Source organism: Canis lupus, chromosome 5, assembly GCF_003254725.2.
Source record: "Canis lupus dingo isolate Sandy chromosome 5, ASM325472v2, whole genome shotgun sequence".
Classification (NCBI taxonomy): Eukaryota; Metazoa; Chordata; class Mammalia; order Carnivora; family Canidae; genus Canis; species Canis lupus.
Window position 1 is genome coordinate 72,066,328 of NC_064247.1, and position 20,539 is coordinate 72,086,866.

Here is a 20,539-nt window from a genome sequence, read left to right on the forward strand (position 1 = left end):
TAGACAGGAGACTGCTAGGGAAGGATTTTTTTCCTGAAAACACAGGCCACCCAGTGATCTTTCAAGAACAAGTGTCACCTGGGCTGAAGGAAATCTCCCTTTGCTTATGGTCTGTCTTTGGATTGAACTCTCCCAAAAAGGGAAGGGATTTTTCTATTTGAGCTGGGGACAGTTCTTTCTGAAGGGTTTTACTCTCTTAGGCAGGGAACGGACAGCCTTTTAAATCTGGCGAAATGACTTCAATAGGTCATTAGATCAAATAAGGTCCATTACTTCTTAGCTGTGTATCCTTGGGCAAGGAGAGTCATCTCTCTGAATCTCTACTTCTTTGTTTTAAAAACTGGGAGAGTAATGCCTGCCCTATCGGGTTTTCATGGGACTGGATGCCTAATGTCATTTTGAGTGCAAGTTAACCATCCTGGTGATGGAGAAAAGGAGGGCTCCGTAGAGGTGTCTGCTTGTCTGCAGCCTTCTCAGTGCTGGGCGGAGAGCCAACACTAGCTCAGGAGGTGGCCCCAAGCTCAACTCTGGGCTCGTCTTAGGTGGAAGATGTATTAGCTGATTAGAATGGTTGTGAAATGAGAGCCTCAAAAAAATGATTGATTCTTCAAAAAAGTGAAATGCGGAATTACCACATGAGCCAGCAATTCCATTTCTATGTGTATCTCCAAAAGCACTGAAAACAGGTCTTCAAATAAATACTTGTACGTGGATATTCATAAAGCACTATCTACCACACCCCGAAAGTAAAAAAACAACCCAGTTTTCATCCACGGATGACTGGCTAAAAAAAGTAAACATGGTACATCCATACAATGGAATAGTATTCAGCCATAAAAGGAAATGAATTTCTGCTGCGTGCTACAGTGTGGATGCACCTCAAAAACTTGCTACTAAGTGAAAGAGGCCAGACATAAAAGGTCACATGCTACATGATTCCACTGAGATGGAATATCCAGAATGGGTCAGCTCATAAAGTACAGGAAGCAGGTTAGTGACTGCCAGCAGCTGAGAAGCAGGGGAAATGAGGAGCTCCTGCTTGGTGGGAATGGGGTTTCTTTCGGGTGATGACAATGTTCTGGAACTAGACAGAGGTGATGGTTGCACAACACCGTGAATGTATCAAATGCCACTGAACTGTACACTTTAAAATGAATACTTTTAGATGATGTCGATTTTACCTCAACTTAAGAAAAACCCTCCCAAGTCCTCGTGTGGGTGTCTCAATGCCAGGGTGAAGAAAGTAGGAGGGAAGGAGGCAGTGATTATGGAAGCACTGATTAAAAATGTGCACTTTGAGGGCAGGGCAGTCCCCTAAATCTCTTTAATTAAGACAAAGAGGACAAGAGCTATGAGGCAGCAGCAGTTCAGCAGATGAATAGCAACAGAGCAAGGTGCCAGCCAATGGCTTTTCGGGAAGGGTCAGCCACCCGGATTTGTTTTAAAGTCGAGTTAACACGTGAAGTGTGCAAACACCACTGTTGGTTCTTTTGTCCCCACTCTCTCCAACTCTCTCCACCAGCTATCTCAGCTTGGCATGCGTCCTATTTTCCAAACAGCAGCTGTGCACAGTTGAATAGTAAATCAAACACCCTAAAAAAACCGTTGTTTTAAAACAATGTCTCAGATTTCCCATATATTTCATTTCTATTTTCCTTCCCCAAAACCCTTGCCTCAGACAGCAGTGGTTGTAAGCTCATTCAGGTAGTGAGCCTCTATCCTGTTCACAGGGGATTGATGAGTGAATTCCCGCCGAGAAGGGGTGGTGGGGGCAGGATTTACAGGCAGAGTAATTTTAGGCAGATCCTGTAGGTTTTTAGGAAGCAGGTTGTTAAATGTTCTTGGACAGGAAAGGATTGGGTGGCTGAGGTTTTCTGGGGACACATAGCATCAGGGTGAGCCCCAAGTACCAAGGGTGTTGGCATCCCCAGAGTCCCAGCCCCTGGGCTTGGCAAGCCATTCTACAGCGACTCTTTGCTGGCAGCCCCCAGCAAAGGCTGTGCCGGTTCCAAACTCGCTTCTGGGAAGCAGTTTTCCTGGGGAAAGAGACCAACGGTCGTAGCAAGGAAACTTCCCAAAAGGTCAATATAGGGCTTCCTGGCAAATCCCACACCCATACACAAACAATTACATACTCACAATCTCCAGTCCTATGGGTGTATCAGCTCTGCCTCCAACTTTCCTTGAGTCAGGGTCTCTCAACCTCGACACTACTGATATTCGGGTCTGCGTGTTCTTCGATGAGTGGAGTGGTTGACGCTCACAAAGGTTAGATGGCTCCCCAGAATCCCATCCCATTAAGTCACAGAGCTTATCAGGTATTCACTCAGCAAACCTTTTATATCATCTGTTGTGTATTGAGCATTAATCTAGGCATGCTGGCCAACAAATGTTTATTGAACGTCCACACGATGTTGCATCTTATGGATGCAAGAGAGAGCAAGTGTGAAGGAGACAGAAAAAAGAACATTCAGGGGCTCCTGGGTGGCTCAGTTGGTTGAGCATCTGCCTTTGACTCAGACGGTGATCCCAGAGTCCTGGGATTGAGCCTTGCGTTGGGCTCCTTGCTCAGTGGGGAGCTGGCTTATCCTTCAGCCTGCTGCTCCCACTGCTTGTGCTCTATCTCTGTCAAATAAATAAATAAATAATTTTTTTTTTTTTAAGTAAAGAAACATGCAAAGCAGTTTCCTGTCTCCACTGGCATTTGGGCCTTAATCATGCTCTGGTGGAGGCTGCCCAATACATTGTAGGAACAATTTAGCAACATCGTTGGCCTCAGCTAGATTCTAAGAGCACCCCCCAGTCATGACCACTAAAAATGCCTCCAGACATTGCCAAACGTCCCCTGAGCGACAAAATTACCTCTGTTGAGAACCACCGGCATAGAGGGAATTAAAGAAAACAATCTTCAAATGAGATGATGTGGCCTAAGTAGTAGAACCCTGTCTGTCCAGAAAAAGCGAATATATGCCAGAGATGACCTCCCTTGGGAAGGAATATCCAGGGATGAGAGATGCCCCTGGGATGTGACAAAGTCAACCTTGCCAAGAGGGAAGGCAGTATTTTAATCCATAATTGGGCTAGCAGATTTATCTGAAATTACCTTATATAATCACTCATTATTGACAGTGTTCCCACTGGACGGTAAGTCTATGATACCAGGGACCTTGTCTCTCCAGGTGACTGGTGGTCCCAGAAGCTAAAATGTGGTGCCAGCTGCAAAATCTGGGACCATTAAATGAAAGAAGGAATAAATCCAGACAACCTCCTTCTTACAAGAACACTGTGACCTTCCTTCCTCTCTTCTTTACCCTCTTACTTCTCCCTTTGTCTTTTTGACCTCTTCTCTCCTCCCACTGGTACCCAAACATACACACTGTCAAGCACAAAAGCAAATACACTAATGCTCCCACAAACAGACACACATACTCACTAACACACCAGCAGGAAATGAGAAGTAAACACCAAAAACACGTCTTTGACTCAGTGTTCTGAGAAAATAAACCAAACCCAACAACAGATTGCTGGGATCCAGACTGTACCGGAAATATCAATCAGCCTTTGAGCCACTTGGCATTTGTTGATTTGTCACAACTCGAAGGCTTGAAGCCCTCACCACAAGGTCACCAGAATTTCTGTGTTTAGGCCAAGAAACTATGCGATCCTTTGCTTTCAGGGTAATACATTTTACCGTCACACTTGTAGTGAAAAATAACATTAAAAGACCACCCCCACCACCCCCACTACACACACACACACACACACACACACACACACACTCTGTGGTTATGGAGTCCAAATAAAGTGGTTCCAGTCTCTTGGCAGAGATTATTACAGGCTGGCAAAGGAGGCAGAGAAGCAGTTCAGAAAACATAATCTTTTATTTACACAGATAAATATAATACTTGCTATATAAATTTGAGGGCATTTTGTTAAACACTTTATATGCTGTACTACACCCAGAAGACCGTAACTGCCTTTAGATTGAGGACAGTGATTGAGAAATAGCAAACCAGGCAAATAAATAAATTGCATGTATTTATTTTTAACTGCTTTTCTAGACATGCCACAAGGCTTCTCTCAGGCAACACACACTTGGCAACCTAAAATAAAAAGTGACCTTTTGATCGGAAAGAATTGAACTGCTATTCATCTTCCTCTTGGGCTGCAGCTGAACACCTGTCCATCTGCCATTCTTGGTGAAGCAGAGGAAGTTCAGATTCGATGGCCTCTGTGCGAAATCCAAGCATCCACCTCTTTTGCCAAACTCTGTACAGAGGAGCTATTATAAATTAAAAGTCTGAGAAGGAAACTAGCCAGTCTTGTAAGTACATAGATTCGAACCCAAAACCATATTGAGTTGAAGCAGGGACCAGAACTTCCATAGAACCCACATGCACATGCTGTATTGCATAGGGCATGGAGTATGAGAAATAAGCAGAATTTAGAATGCTTCTCAAATGCCAGCTGATCTGTGACTGGAAGCATTACGATGTCCTCTGGATAGTGTCTGAAAAGCCCTTCCTGATCTCCCCACAGATTCCTTTGTTTTCTTTATTTTTTTAAAAGACTGCTAACTCTGGGAAACGAACTAGGGGTGGTAGAAGGGGAGGAGGGCGGGGGGTGGGAGTGAATGGGTGACGGGCACTGGGTGTTATTCTGTATGTTAGTAAATTGAACACCAATAAAAATAAATAAAAATAAATAAATAAAATAAAAAAATAAAAGATTTTATTTATTTATTCATGAGAGACACAGAGAGAGAGGCAGAGACATAGGCAAAGGGAGAAGCAGGCTTGGGAGCCCGACGTGGGACTCGATCCCAGGACTCCGGGATCATGCCCTGGGTTAAAGGCAGATGCTCAACCACCGAGCCACCCAGGCATCCCTCTTTGCTTTCTTTGTTATCCCCAAATAATATTTGTTTAGCATTTTGTATGGGTGAGGCTGTTCTAAACACTCTCCATGACTCTAATGCTACCCAAAGTCCTATGAAATGCTGTTGTTAATCCATGTCTGACAGATAAATAATTAAGACCTACGGAGTTTAGGTAAATCTCTAATGTTAACACAGGCAGTCAGTGGTGACAATGGGACTTTAATCCAGGTCAGCCTTCATCAAAGCCAACACTGTCTAAACTCCAGCTGCACGTGGAGCCTCCACACATCTCATGCCTCAATGTCCACACAGCCAGTCCCAAGCCTCCATGGCTTCTGTCATCACCTCTATGATAGCCATCAAGAGGATTCAAATTTCCATGCCAGCTCCAACCTATGTGCCATGGCTGCCTGAATTATGGTCCATCAGCAGCTAGGCTCAAAAGGGAAAGAGTCCCATGATTGATCAGTGATTCCTGCTCTGGGTGCAGAAGTGGTGTTTCATGGCATGTAGGACCAATGTGCCACCCTCCGTCTTTATGCTCAGGACTGTCCACTTTCTATCATTAACAAGCACTTTGTCTTCTGAACTCTGGGGCCAGATTTTCAACCACCTACTCAACCACTCTGTTGGGGTAGCCCGTGGGCATCTCACACTCCTCAAAGCTGGCCTCTTTTCTCATGGTCACTAATCTGGTTTAAAAAAAAAAAATTACCCACTCAGGCTCCAAGCTGGAGGCCTGACAGCTGAGCTTAGCTCTTCTCTCTCCTTCATTCAGGACTCCATTCATCACACATCTTTTCCATTCTACTTCTTTTTTTTTTTTTTTTTTTTTTTTTTTTTTTTTTTTTTTTTTTTTTTTTCCATTCTACTTCTTAAACATTTTGAGAATCTGCTGCTCCTGTCCAATTCCCACTCCGTTGAAACTACTGCAATAATCCACTGACTAGTGCTCCTGCCTCCAGACTTGCCCATCCACTGCCACATGTTCTTTCTAAAGCACGAATCTGGATATATATTTTCCTTGCCCAAACACCTTTAAGGCTCCCCTAAGGCCAAACTCTTCATCTGCTATGGAGAACCCTATTACCATGAGGCCTCATTTAACCATTCAGGTATCACCATGCCCCTCCACTAGCCACCCCACCCTTACATGTGACTCAGCAGCATAACCCCCTTGCTCTATTATCTCATCACTATTCACACCTATGTGCCTTTGCACACACTGTGTCTCCCACTAATATGTCCCCTATAATTTAGTGATCCTTTATAGAGACATCCATGCCCTTGATCGGCATGAGTCAACAGTCACGGATTACGGGCTCGGCTCTAAATGAAGGACCCAGTGGAGCTGTAACAAGTCCATCTGCAGAGAGGCTGGGTATCACCCTCAGCCTGTCCTTTCAGGAGTCCTCTTCAAAGCAGCAGCAGCTAGAATGAGATTTACAATTAATACATCCATAAACAAAGGTATCCTACAGACAGCGTTCCCACGGAAGCTGGATGGGAGAACGATGACCCTCAGTTACCCCCTGGCAATGTCAGTTGCACATCTGGCACCTCAGCTGGTAGATTTCTTGAATGTCCATGGGTCAAATGGAGTGAAGCAGAGAATAGACAACTCAGCCACATTAGCCAGGTAGGCTTGGTCCAATTTTTTTTAACCTCTCGAAGCCTCTGTGTCTCCAGCCACAGAACTGGAATAATAGCAGTGCCATATTCTTTGGTTCCTCAGACCTTCTTATCAATGGGTAGAGGATGGATGGATGGATGGGCAGATGAACGGTGGATGGGTAGATGAATGGTGGATGGGTGGATGGATGTGCCTATTGATAAATGAGTGGATTAATAGAAAGTTAAGTTATTTAATTAGCTTCACTTTATTGCATAATTAATTAATTAATTAAGAAAACTGTTCTTTCATCACTGCCACCATCCATTCACATAAATAAAGTGACCCAAACGCGAATGGTCCCTCAGGAAAAATTCAAATGAGAGGAACTTTGCAGCCCTAGAGATAGCATAGAGGCTCCCTCTGGGCACTGTGTTCGGCACACACTCTTCCCAGGGAGAAAAGGGAAGGGCAAAGGAGGAGAAAGAACATAGCTTAAAGCTGGTCCTCCTGTTGGGTGTTTGGCAATACTGTCACTTCACAGAAGCCTCGCCCCTCACCCCTAATCTCCCTGGGAGCAGTTTGCAGCTCTTGCAGAGGCGGTGAAGACAAAATCTTGAGCTCTGCATTTCACTTCATCAGCCATCCCCAGAAGCACTTGTGTGTGAAGGGCTGGTGGAGAGATGCACAGGAGTGACCCCTGAATGCCTCTTCTGTAACCTGTTAGAGGTCACCCCCCACCCGCCTTGGATCTCACACTTGTGGCTTAAAGGCCTAGCCTGCCCTCAACGCCCAGAGTCTCCCCGCCCGGGTGCTCTATGGACCCCAAGACTTCTTGGGCCCCTCCCAGGCTCCACGGTATCAGCTGAGTAATCTCCCCAAGCATCGACACACAGCTGCAAGAGATGAAAACTGTATGTTGATAGATGAAACTTTGGGTAAGATTACATGGTTTTGAATATCTTGATGACATATTTGTCTGAAAAGTCTTTCAGAGGATGGCCTAATATAAATGCGCGGAAATGTTTCTAATGACTAGCATTTGTCTACAGACTTCGTTGGAGAAATTAGCATTCATGTGTCTCGGGATGTCATTTGCATTTGTATGCGGGGACCAACTTTTGAATAATCATTTCTTCCAGCTCAGAAGAGTTAACTATTTACTCTGAACGCAGGCTGGTTTCCTTCTCAGGCTATCTGGCTGGGTCTGCAGTGTCCAGAAAGAGGTAATGATGTTCTAGGCATATATTTCACTGCCACCATACTCTGGAAACTTCTAAGTAGTCCTCACAATACCATTTGCCTAGCAGATCTTTACTGGGCTCCAGCTGCGCTCTGGCCACACCCACCTAGCTGTTGGAATCCACCTCCTGTCCTAAAGAACCTCAGCTCTATGAACCCCAGGCCCACCAGGGTGAAGTCTGAGACCTATGTGGTTGCAAGCATACTGGGAATTCACCCCAGGATATCAGAGAGTCCATTGCAAACCCATGGAAAGCAGCTAGTGTGTGCAGGCAGCATGGGTCCCCTTCCCTTACACGGTTTCTTAACGGTCCTTTGGCTGAAGCCCAGTGCATTTTCCTGGCCCGATTTTCCATTAAAAAGAATGAGAAGGAAAGGTCTGGATAAAGCCAAGGAGAGCTAAATTCTAACAGGGGCACTTATCTGCTCTGTGATGTCCAGGAAGAAAATTAACCTCTGTTGGCGTCAGTTTTGTCATCCATAATTCGGAGAAGTAATTCCACCAATTACCCAGAGTTAAGAAGACAGGAGTCGATCATGCATGTAAAATCCCAGGACTTGGCACATAGTAGACACTCAACAAATGTTACTCTCCTGCCCTGACTCCCCGGCATTCCCTTAGCATGCCGTCAGCAACCGCACTTAGGCTCCTGATGACAACTTTTGCAAATGGAAAAATGTGATGTCCCGGCTTCGGGGTGAGATCCATTTGAGAGACTTTCGTGGCAGGCACTTTTATTTGGGGATAGCTAGACAGCTATGGGATTCATTCCCTGTGTGAGCTCTGGGTCTCCTGTAAATTCTCCCATACGTTTTCTCTGAGGCCTTGCCCTGTGTCAGAAGCAAACCCCAGACGGTGCTTTTGCCTGCCTGGCTGGCTCTGGAGGCAGAAGGCTCAAGGTCAGGTGAGGCCCACAGTGTGGCTCTGCTCTGGGACCCAGTGCCCTGCAAGGAGTAGGCAGTTCCCTTAATGCCTGGTCAATGCATTGGTGTTTGAGCTTGGGAAAACTGACAGCACCATGCTGCCTCCTCCTAGGACGTGGGGCAGGAACACCAGAGGTCTATCTTCCAAGACATAAGCATCTTCAATAGGTAGATGAGACCAACAAAAACTGTCGTGGCATTTGTGGGGCCTTCACTCCAGGCCAGACTTTGTGCTGAGTGCTATGTGGTGCTGACTCCGACACTCAACCGGCCCACAGCCGTCAGCTATCGCCTCCCATCCCGGCTGGGACTTGGATGTGGCACCGGAAGAAATGGCTTGGACTCCCCCTCCCCCGCCCCAGGACTGTCAATCAAAGACATCAACATCCAGCACTGCCATTTGCTAGTCCTTTCACTCAGTCTGCCTCTTCTATTTGGTTGTGAAGTATGAGGAGCTCATTACAGGCATCTCCCTCCCTCAGAAATACCCGCCAAGCCTCAGATTTGGGGGTAGGTCTTCGTTCCCAAATATGGCTGGATTCAGCCTTTTAGAAGCTCCGAGCACCGGAAGATGAAAGATGATGAGAACTCTACATGCAATTAAAAATGGAAACCAAAGTAGACTGGAAGAGAATCAGTGAAGTTGAAGAAAGTTCACCTTTTCCCGCTATAATGACTTCAATTGGTGTTCTAAGTGGTGGTCCACAGAAATATTTGGGGGGTAGAGAGAGGGAACCAGCTGCTTTGCTGACACCTTGAGCCCTTATCATACCACTTGTAACACAGCATGGGGCGGGTCCTGGGGCATCCTGTTCCTCTGTCCATCCCAGGCGATGTCACTCCCACTGTGATTCCAGGTTTGCTGGTCTGTCTATCCACCTGCCTTGAAGCCTCCCAGAGGGCAGTGACTGGCATTAAGTGTGGGTTTGACACAAAGGAAGTGCTCAGTGAATGTCTGCAGAATGAATGAGCTAATTCCCATAGAATGTCATCTCTCAATTTGCTGGCGTGTCCCAATCTGAAAATGACTTCTCGTAAACTGGGCTCTCTATCTCACTGTCTCTTTATCTCTGTCCTTTGGTGTCTGTCTTTCCCTGACCTCTTTGTTTCTCTGTCAATCTCTCTGTCCCTGTCTCTCTGTCTTTCTTTTTTAGGACAGTGTTGACAAGGAGGGAGGGAGGATTGAAACCTGATTTGTTAAAATAACCTGACTTGTTTCCATCTTTCTATTGGGCCCCATGTGAACACCCCAGGAAGCTCCCTGCCGCCATGGTAATATCTTAAATGATGCTATCTGGTGGCCCACATCTCATGCCAGAGACAACGCCTGCTCCCAGAGAATCCCAGGCCATGTCCCACCCTCTTTCTGTCTGTGAAAGCAAGTTGGGAGAGGCAAGGCTATGTTCCTTGAAGCCTGGGTGTTGTGTTTTATGTTTGCTTTCTTTCTATCTTTTTTTTTTTTTTTTTTTTTTTTTAACACTACACCTTGAGAACATTTTTACGTGCCTCTTGCCAAATCTGAAACTTGGTGCTGGGATTGTTAGTGATCTTCTGAAAAAGCGGAGCCTCAAGTGGCACCAGAATATGCCAGACCACTCCCAGCGACACATTTCCCAAGCCACCAGAAACGACACCTTATCCTCAGGGTAGGAGCGGCTCCAGAGAATGGCACAGAATCTTCTAGTATCACTTCATTCTTATCTTGAAAGAACCAAATTAACCTATGGATATGGCCACTGGAGCCTCGGTTTTGACTGAGCTGATTGGTCGACTGAGCAAATACATCATTAAATGGATGTACACATTATATATTCACCTATAATTGATACATATAAATGCTTTCCCTTCCCTTTTTGTCACCAGCCATTTGTTTTGGGTATCTACTGATTGTCTGCAAACCAGGTGGTTTCTTATTGCACTAACATTTGAAATTTGGACTAAAGACAGTGTATAGATACCACCCCCCACCCCAGTTCATTCCACTCCTATCCCTTAAGGAAATTTATGTTCTTGAAATTTAGATCATATAATTTATTGATGAAAAGGATACAGTGATAAAACTGGTACTGAATGTTTATCACCAAAGTGTCACTCTCTGCAGGATATTTAAGAGGAAACACAACTGAGGGTCTCTCTTTCCTTCTTTTCTCTTTCTTTCTTTCTTTCTTTCTTTCTTTCTTTCTTTCTTCTTTCTTTCTTTCTTTCTTTCTTTCTTTCTTTCTTTCTTTCTTTCTTTCCTTCTCTTTCTTTCTTCTTGCAGGCTCCATGCTCAGTGTAGAGCTCAAATCAGGACTCACAACCCTGATATCAAGACCTGAGCCAAGATCAAGAGCTGGACACTCAACCAACTGAGCCACACAGGCGCCCATAACTGAGGGTATTTCTAATCCTCCGTTGTGAAGTTTAGAGGCCCTGTGTATAAAGGCAGAGCTCACTGTGGCAAAGGGGCTTTATCCTATGTGTGAGCCTCATCTTCAAGTGTTCCACGGAAACTTCTAGAACGTTCCCTGGTGGAGATCATTTTAACAGCATAAAGGACTAGAGAGAGGTGTGTTAGCAGCCCCTTTTCCTTAGTTCAGTTTTGTGCTGGGTGTCTTTTTGTTGTCCCCCCCGCCCCCCTTATTCATTCTCCACCTTTCTCGACTCAGCTTGGTGCTTGGAAGGCAGATCTACACAGATGCATGAATGGACTCCCCAGGCCCCCTGGCTTCCACTGGGGTTGGGTGTCTGAGTATTGCTGAGGCAGAGGAAAGGGAGGGAGATGACCGTCTCCTGCCTCCCTCTCTGTGATCACTGTGAGCTAGTCATGTCCCTTGACTAAGCATTTTACCTAGATTCAGTTTGCACTATCCACACAACCAGCTCACTCTCTCATCTCACTTTCTCTCTGAGTTTGGATCCACTCCCTTTTGTTATGCCTTCCAGCAGCCGGAGGTGGTATTTTCCCCAGGGGAGTAGCCCCAGGAAATTTTACTTTCCCGTTAGGACGTCCTGAGCCCTGTGCTCTCTAAACATTGTCTTTATTAAAACTCCATTTGCTAGGTCCACTCCTTCCTGCTGAGATCCAAGTGACATGGATGGGATTGTGGACCAAACAGAATCGCTGTAAGGTGCTTCTCCTGGGGTGCCCTGAGGTTTAAGCAGACTAGAGCCTTCTTTGTCACTTTTTACTTCACCCTTGGACCCAGTCAGGGCTCCTACAGAAGAACGTGAGTGACCTTTACCCTTTTCCTAGGAGAGACTAAGATGGGGAGATAAGCACCTGCTGGGGCCTTGCTTTCCTCTCCCAGGCCACTCAGCCACTCTAGACCCCTGCATCAGAGCCACACTGTGCAAAAAGGCAGAGCACTAGACCAAGAGTCCAGCATTGGACCAAAGCTCTTTTCTTACCCTGTGACTTTGAATCATAAACATGCTTCCTCCTTGGGGTCATCACTCAAATCAAGATGAAAAGCTGAGTCTAGTTCCTCATCAGACCTTTGAAATATTAGAAAGATACATGAAGGCAATTTAAAATTCGCCTTGCAGGGGTGCCTAGGTGGCTCAGGCAGTTAGGCATCTGACTCTTGATTTCAGCTCAGGTCATGATCTCAGGGTTGTGAGATCAAGCCCCACATTGGGCTCCACGCTAGGTGTGGAGCCTGCTTAAGATTCTCCCTTCTGCTCCTCTCCACCAACTCATGCTCGCTCGCTTGCTCTCTCTCAAAAAAAAAAAAAAAATTTTTTTTTCACTTGCAATAAGCCAACGCATGTGCTCTTGTTTGGTTGGTGTAATTATAGCTTCCCCAGCTACACTAGGAGACATTTGGGTCTGAAATTAAGGCTTGTGCATAGTTTTTTATTTCTCTGTAGGACCTACCCCAGTGCCAGGCACCTGAGAGCTTATGAAACCATGGCTGACCTGCAGCTACTATTATCCTTGTTGTTTTTGAAGGAAAACAAAAGCCAGTCTTCTAGAGGCAGTCTTCTAAGAGGCAGGCAAGAAGTGCCCACTCACATTTAAACTGAAACTTAGTGGCAGAGTTACTGAACCAAATCGTGGAATTATATAACAACTGTGCAAAGGCAAGTCATATTTAAGTGGACAGTCCTAAAATAAGTGAATCTAAGGGAAAAGGGTCAAATACTGGAAGTTGACTGTTTTAACTTCTTTGTCCTTATCTGTCTCTACTGTAGAGGTTGGTAAAGCTAAAAAACAAATCACTTTCCTAGATCCTCTTGCAGTTAGGAATGGTCATGTGACTCAGTTTTCACCAAGAAGACATAAATATTTCAATGGTACTATTAATTTTTCTCCCCCCGCCCAGCCCCCTGCCATTTTGAAATGCAGACATGATGGCTGGAACTTTAGCAGCTACCCTGGGAAGATGAGGTACCAGAAACAAGGGAAATCTGACAATTGCAGAGATGCTGACCTTGATATCATTAAGCCTCTAAACTAATTTAAGCAAACAACTTCCTCCAGAACTCTGTGTGGGAGTGGGGGAGTAGGAGTGGGGAATGTTAACCCTTATTTATTTAAGACACTGTTAATCGGTTATTCCGTTGCTTACAGTGAAAGACATTCCTATCTGACATAGTGAATAATGTCAATAAAATAACCTACTCTTCTCTAACACCTCATTGGCTTTGTAAAGTTGAAATCTGTGTCCTGTAAGACTTTTTTTAAAGTGAAAAACCTCCATTAGGATTAATCTGAACCAGATTCACCCCAGCCCTGCCTAATACCTATAACCCCTCCTGGCTTCTTCTCAGCCACTCATGGGGCTCTTCAAGACCAGGTGTCATTTATATTGGCATTGATATTCTCAGATATCAACACACATTTTTTCACATCACTGGCATTCAATTAAACATTGAGGCCTAAAGAAAGAAAATAGGCTTTGGAAGGTCCAAGGAGAACATTACCAGTAACTACCATTTACTGAGAAGACTACCATATGCAAAGCACTTTCTAATCACTATATAAGACACATCGTATCTCTATCAAGCAAGCATTTTTATCTGCATTTTAGCAATGAAAACCCCGAAGCTCAGAGAGTTTTCATAATTTGGCCAATATCCTGAGGCTTATGAATGACAGGAAGAAAATGTGAACCCATCTCCCAGCTACACTATGCTTGTCTTTCCTGTGAGAAGAATCCAGATTATTAGAGACCACCCATAGCACTTGTTTTTCTCGTTTTAGCATCTGAAGGTGCCAGCCAACCAGCCAGGCGCCCACATGCATGTAAACAGACTGCATGAAACCTTCAAAGTGCATCACGCTCCATCCTAGGAGGGTTCAGAGGTGATGGTTTGGGGCCATTGAGAAAGTCACCCGTTTGCACTCTCTCATTTGCATGCTGGATGTCTATTGAAAGTTGCTATGGTGATCCGTTTGACCAGAAGTTTCCGCTGAATCATCCCAACACATATATAAAAACATAAATGTGGTCAGGGGACCCATAGCTCGGCAGCCGGGAGAGATGTCTCCATTTTTCACTTGTGACTCACTCGTGGTCATGCGTAGGCCCAGCTGTAAACCTCTGTGGGCAGGTGTCACTCCCTGGAGAGGCTTTGCACAGCAAGACACATTGAAATTGCCTCTGGGGACCCTGAGCACTAAAGAAGGAAACATGGAAACCATCTCCTGGCTGGGGCCAGAGCTGCCGGGCTTTTTTGTCAGTGTGTCTGTTCACAGACCCCTAAAAGCAGAGGCTGTGACAGGCTCCTGAGAGCTGAACCCCAGAAGCGCAAAGGGGTTTCAGAGGCACTATTCAGAGGCAGCATTTGGAGGTGGGTAAGGGAAGCCACCAAGTGTGAGCTCCAGGTGGCTGCCTGGGGCAGGGATGTGCTTTAGGACCTGCCCTGGAGGCCTGGGGACAGGACAAGGTGCTGACAGTGGGGACAGGCTAGGGTTCAGATCTTTCTGTCTTCCCTGCAGTTCCTTGGCAGATTTTCTCTAAGCATAGAAATGTAGATAGGAATGCCTCATGTGGCTTCAAAGAAAGAATACACATGATGGGGCCTCACACAGTGTCGAGCATATAGTAACTTCTGGGTGCGTTTTCTGTTCGTTCACTGGGGTTCACCAAAGACATGCAACTAAATGAGACTGTTGTTCTCTGAATCAGGAATGGGAGCTTATGGACAAGTAGTTAATTTTTTAAGAGTTGATTGATAAAGATTTAAACATAGCTCTCAAAAAAAGGCCTTTATTTTTTTCCTTTGAAGTACATGGTATTTATTTGACCTTCATCTGATACATATATGTGCAACTAGCTGGACATGCCTATGGGTATAGATACGCAAATGTAGATACATAAACGGTTGCCTGATTAGTTCCCTTTTGCCCCTCAGAGACATTTGAGGGATGCCACTGGAAGGGTGGCAGTGTTGTTCGTGTGGCAGAGTGGTCAAGGGGAAAACCAGGGCAGGCTGTTAGAGTGTTGTTCGGGAGAGATACTGTCCTTTGAATTGATGTCTATTTTTAAAAACTGTATGACACATTATATTAGCAAGAGTGTCCAACAACAGATACAACTTTTCTAGAAAATACTTTTCATAGGGCGCCTGGGTTGAGTGGCTGACTCTTAGTTTTGGCTCAGGTCATAATCTCAGAGTTATGAGACCCAGCCCCAGTCAGACCACACTGTGTGCCGAGCCTGCCTTAGACTCTTTCCTTCTCCCTCTCCCTCTGCCCCTTCCCCATCCCTCCCTGCTAATGTGCTCTCTATCTCTCTCTCTCTGTCTCTCTCTCTCTTTCCCTCTCAAATAAATAAAATCTTTAAAAAACTTGTCATATCAGAACCCTAAAATATTTATACCTTTTAGTCTATATATGAGTCAGTGTTTACCAGAGAAATAGAATAGGATATTATATTTACAATATATATATATATATCTTATATATTCCCTCTCTCTATAGCAGATATATGATGCATATATATGTATAGTGATAATACTGATATGTATATCAGTATATATAATATATACACATATATCAGTATATATAATATATACATATACATCAATATATATATGTTTGTACATATATATTATATATCTAAGAGAAGATTCACTGTAAGGAATTGGCCATATGATTATGGAGGCTGGGAAGTCCTCCATCTGATCACTGTAAGCTGCAGATGCAGGAAAACGTGTGACATGATTCAGTCTAAGTCGAAAGGCCTAAGAACCCAGGCTGCTGATTGTGTAAATCCCAGTCTGAGGGCAGAAGATGAGATGGGATGTCCCAACTCACATAGTGAGACAGAAAAAAGGAGGGGATGAATTCCTTCTTCCTCTGCCTTTTGTTCTGTTCAGACCCTACATGGGTTGGATGATGTCCACCCACCATCTGCTACTGTACTAAACCCATAGATTCAAATGCTAATCTCATCTGGAAGCATTCTCAGGAAACACCCAGAAATAATGTTCAACCCAGGCAGTCTATAGCCTGTTTAAATTGACACATAAAATTAACCACTACAGCCTACAGATCCCAATTTGTTATGTTTATCTTAGGTAAGTTATTAGATATTCAGCAATTATGTATAAGGACAGAGAGTATGGACATTGCTGAAAAATTGGAAAGAGTTTTAATGTCCCAAATAAGCAAAATAATCAAGTTTTTTATAATCATATGATTAAATGTCATGTGGCCGACAAAGCTATGCTCAGTGACCTAGGAAAGTATGGACGGCAGATCATGAACTGAAAAGTTAGATGTAAAATGTAGATTCATCTGATCTCACTTCTGTTAAAAATATTCTTTAGTTATACATTTGTGTATCTGTGTATGCATTTTCATATATTTATTATAAAAAATAACTTTGAGGAAAACATTACTGACAACCACTGTTTCTTCTTTGATTTCACTTTCTTCTTTCTCCTTGTTTGTATTCTCCAGAATTTCTACTGTCATAAGCAATAAATGTGATTTACAAAAATGTGAAAGAAGTCAAACTTTTGAATCCTGGTCATTTTTCTTTAACCTAATCTTTCTTTAAAAATGTAGTGGGGGCAGCCTGGGTGGCTCAGCGGTTTAGTGCCACCTTTGGCCCAGGGCATGATCCTGGAGACCTGGTATTGAGTCCTGCATCATCGGGCTCCCTGCATGGAGCCTGCTTCTCCCTCTGCCTGTGTCTCTGCCTCTCTCTCTCTCTCTCTCTCTCTCTCTCCATCTCTCATGAATAAATAAATAAAATCTTTAAAAAAGTGTAGTGGGATCTGCTTCCAAAAGGTGAGAGTCTGGTAAGCAGTGGTGCTGTGAGTGTCAGGGAAAAGTGCCTTGGTGTGTGGCCTCTGACCCCAAGGACAGAGGGCTGAGGGAGGCAGCCAGGTGGGCTGGAGGAGATGTGTGAATGCAATGAATGACAGCTGCTGGAGGACAGCGTGAAGGGATGTCACTCTCCTGAATATATGAGTGGGGTGTGACACTTTATGATGCCTCCTGTCACTTTGGCCCTTTGGGTGTGCAACTCTGACCATGAAGCTCCCAACATCCTGATGTTATATCTTCTCTATTTTCTCTCCTATGACGGTACCTCCATTTGCATGCTCCTCCCCACTTCTCTGTGACTCCATGCCTCTGTGGTCCAGCTGACTCATCTTGCTTAGAGCCCAACGGGCTGCTCATTCACACTAGGGATCTCTGTGGGACAGCCAATGTGCCCTCCTGATTCCAACATTTTAGGGCCCTCATCCACAATGCTGGAAGGTTAGAGAGAGTGATCAGAGTTAAACCTGCCATGGAGATTTTGAAGGCCCACTAGACAGAGACCAGGTGGCCAGATAAAAAGACAGCAGAATTGTAGTCAAAAGACCTTGGTTTGAATCTCTCTCCACCCACCTGGCAAGCTGTGTGAGCTTGAGTAGATGTCTTACCTTCTCTGTATTTCAGTTCTTTGACCTATAGCCAAAAGAATAATATGCAACCTACTGGCTTATCATGAGAATAAAATAAGTCTCTTGGAACTACAATAGTCTTCATTTGCTGCATAACAAACACCACAGATTTAGCAGCTTGAAACAATGCCCACCTATTGTATCACAATCCTGTAGGTCAGAAGTCCAAATGGGCTCAGCTGGGCTCTATGTGGCAGGGTTTACACAAGGCCAAAATCAAGGTACCAACTAGGCTGAGCTCCTCACTGGAGACCTTGGGGAAGAATGTACTTCCAACTCATTCAGATTATTGGAGGAATTAATTTCTCTGGAACTATAATATCGAGGACCTCATTTTCTTGCTGGCTGTCTGGTAGGGGCCACTCAGTTCCTAGAGATCACCCACATTCCTTGTCACACGCTCTCCTACATCTTCAAGCCACCAATAGTTGGTTAAATCCTTCTTGTGCTTTGAATCGAACTTTCCTTTCTGCTCCCAGCTGAAGAAAAGAAGAGTCCTCTGCTTTCAAAGGAGTCATGGAGGTTTGAGAAGGTGGTGCATGTAAATCAGGGATAACAGTGATTCATTCAGTAGATCAAGATCAACTGTTGGGACAAACATAGTGCACAATATATAAAAGGCTCTAAAAAGACTTTGGTGGAATAAATGAGGGAGTGAACAAGAGCATGAATGGGTGAGCAAAGGGGAGAAATCAGCAATGAAATTAAGGGTTCCTGCTTTGGAGGGGATAAGGAATCATGGAAGAGAAGCTCCTACAGCGAGGGGACATTCTGATCTGAATTCCATCAATCCACACAAAGTGAGGATTCAGTTAATACAGCTACTAAGTGAGGCTTCATTCTGCAATGTGAGAGCACCTGGAGTGTGTTGTCTGAGCCTGGCTTCTCTGCTCAGAACACATCCAGCTCTGAGGCTCCAGGAAATCTTACTGGCAATTAGGACCAAAGGAGCAAAACTCTGTCTCTAAGCATTTTTCCCCTTAAACTTCAGATTGTTCTTGGGATCTTCATGTTTCTTCAACACAGGTTCTGTGCTTGGGAGCCCAGTTCCCTTCCCACCAGAGAGAGGGCCAAGGAGGTGGACACCCTGTGGGTTCTGGCCAGAGAGAATTTTGTGGTAATGTCCTTAATGGCTCGAATGTCTGTAATCTTAGTAGTCATTTGGGCATCATCCAATCATTATTAGCAGCTGTAATACCTACAAAACAACCCAGAGACCAGAAAGAAACAGAGCAAAGATGAAACCTGCTATCTGATGGATGGAGGCATCCGTGGTACACTTACAAGCACCCCTGGCTGCCAGACTTCTCCAAAGGGCTTTTATAACTTTCTGAAAATGCTTTACCATTGGGCTTTAATTAAACATTTCATATGCATCATGCAAATTTATTGATTCCACCAGGGCGAAAAAGATGAATATTGTATTTGGATGCCTCCAGATAAGATGACTAGTATTTTCATGGGGTTTACCTAGGAGGGCTTGGGTCGCATCCTGCCAAGTCTGAACAGCACTGCAGGAGCAGGGGAGCACCCTGGATTGGAAAGTCAATGGCTCAGAGCAACTGTGTTCATTTCTGCTTCTCAGACTGAGTCCTAAGGCTGAAGATCTAGGAAGTACAAGCAGTTGAGATTAACGTGAAGCACTAACAAATGAAACCCCTCTTGTCAGAGGGTCTCCTTCTCTGATCGTCCATCTTCCCTTCCCATTACCATGACTACTCTGAAGTTCTGATCTTTGGGAAGGATCAGCCAAGCAGCCCAGAAAAATACCTTGAGGAGATGGCTTCTTATGTGGCAAGGTCATACCACCTGCCTGACCCAGAGTGGTTGGGGATCCCATTCAATTTGTATGGACTAAATTTTTGGAATAATAGAGACTCTAGTAAAGCAAATGTTTTAATTAACTGCAGATCTATCACAGACTCTATTGGATTCCAATTTTATTGTTAAAATGTCTTCTAAATTCATAGTCTCACTTTTTGCCTTATTAACCCCTATTCAGTGAAGAAGACAGTAGCTATAGGGCAGTGGTTCTCAAATGGGCCATTTTGCTCTCCCCACCAAGGGACTATAATCATGTCTAGAGATAATTTTGGTTGCCACAACTGAGGAAGTTGGGGTTGCTACTGGCATTCAGTTGATGGAGGCCAGGGATGCATAAACAACCCTCAGCTCACAGGGTAGCCTCTACCAGAAAGAAGTATCAACTCCACATGTCAATGGTGGTGAGGCAGAGAAACCCTGATACAGAGATAGAAGAAGCTCTGCCCTACAGGCTAATATATTAGGAGATCCTCTAGAAGGAGGGATTGAAAACAAAGTCTTTGATATGAGAATCTGGTGGGGACCATGCCACCAGCTGTGTGGCTTTGAGCAATATATTGAAAATACTGAATTCATTTGGCCAGCTTCATGAAGAGTGATGTGTTCTAATTAAAGCAGAGGACACAAAATAAATGGAAGGTGCAAAGACTCAATCAGGAAAGAGCCATTGTCCAGGGAGAAAAAAAACCCTTCTGGATGTTCTAGACCTTAAGGGGCTATGCTTTTATTCTAGGTATAATGAACTCTTCAAGTAGTGAGTAACATGATCCCTTACTAGACAACATCTTGTCCTTCTTATTCACTATGCAGGCTCTAAGGGTGCCCATTGGATGTGAGACTTTGCTCCCTGCTGCTGTGGTTGGGGAGACCTGACCAGAGGGAGGGGAAAACACTAAGGAGCAAGGAGAAAACCGGGGGCCATTGTGTGCTCCTGGGAAAAGAAGATAGAAAAAAATAGCCTGCCAATTTCTCAAGCAATTAAACACTGCAGGATCAGATAATCCAGCGATTCCATTCTTAGGTGTATATGCCCAAGAGACATGGAAACATATGTCTGTTCATAGCATTCATAAGGAACAAAGGTGGAAACAACCCAGATGTCCATCAGTGGGTGAATGGAGAAACCAAGTGTGGTGCATTCACACGATAGACTATAGCACAGCCAT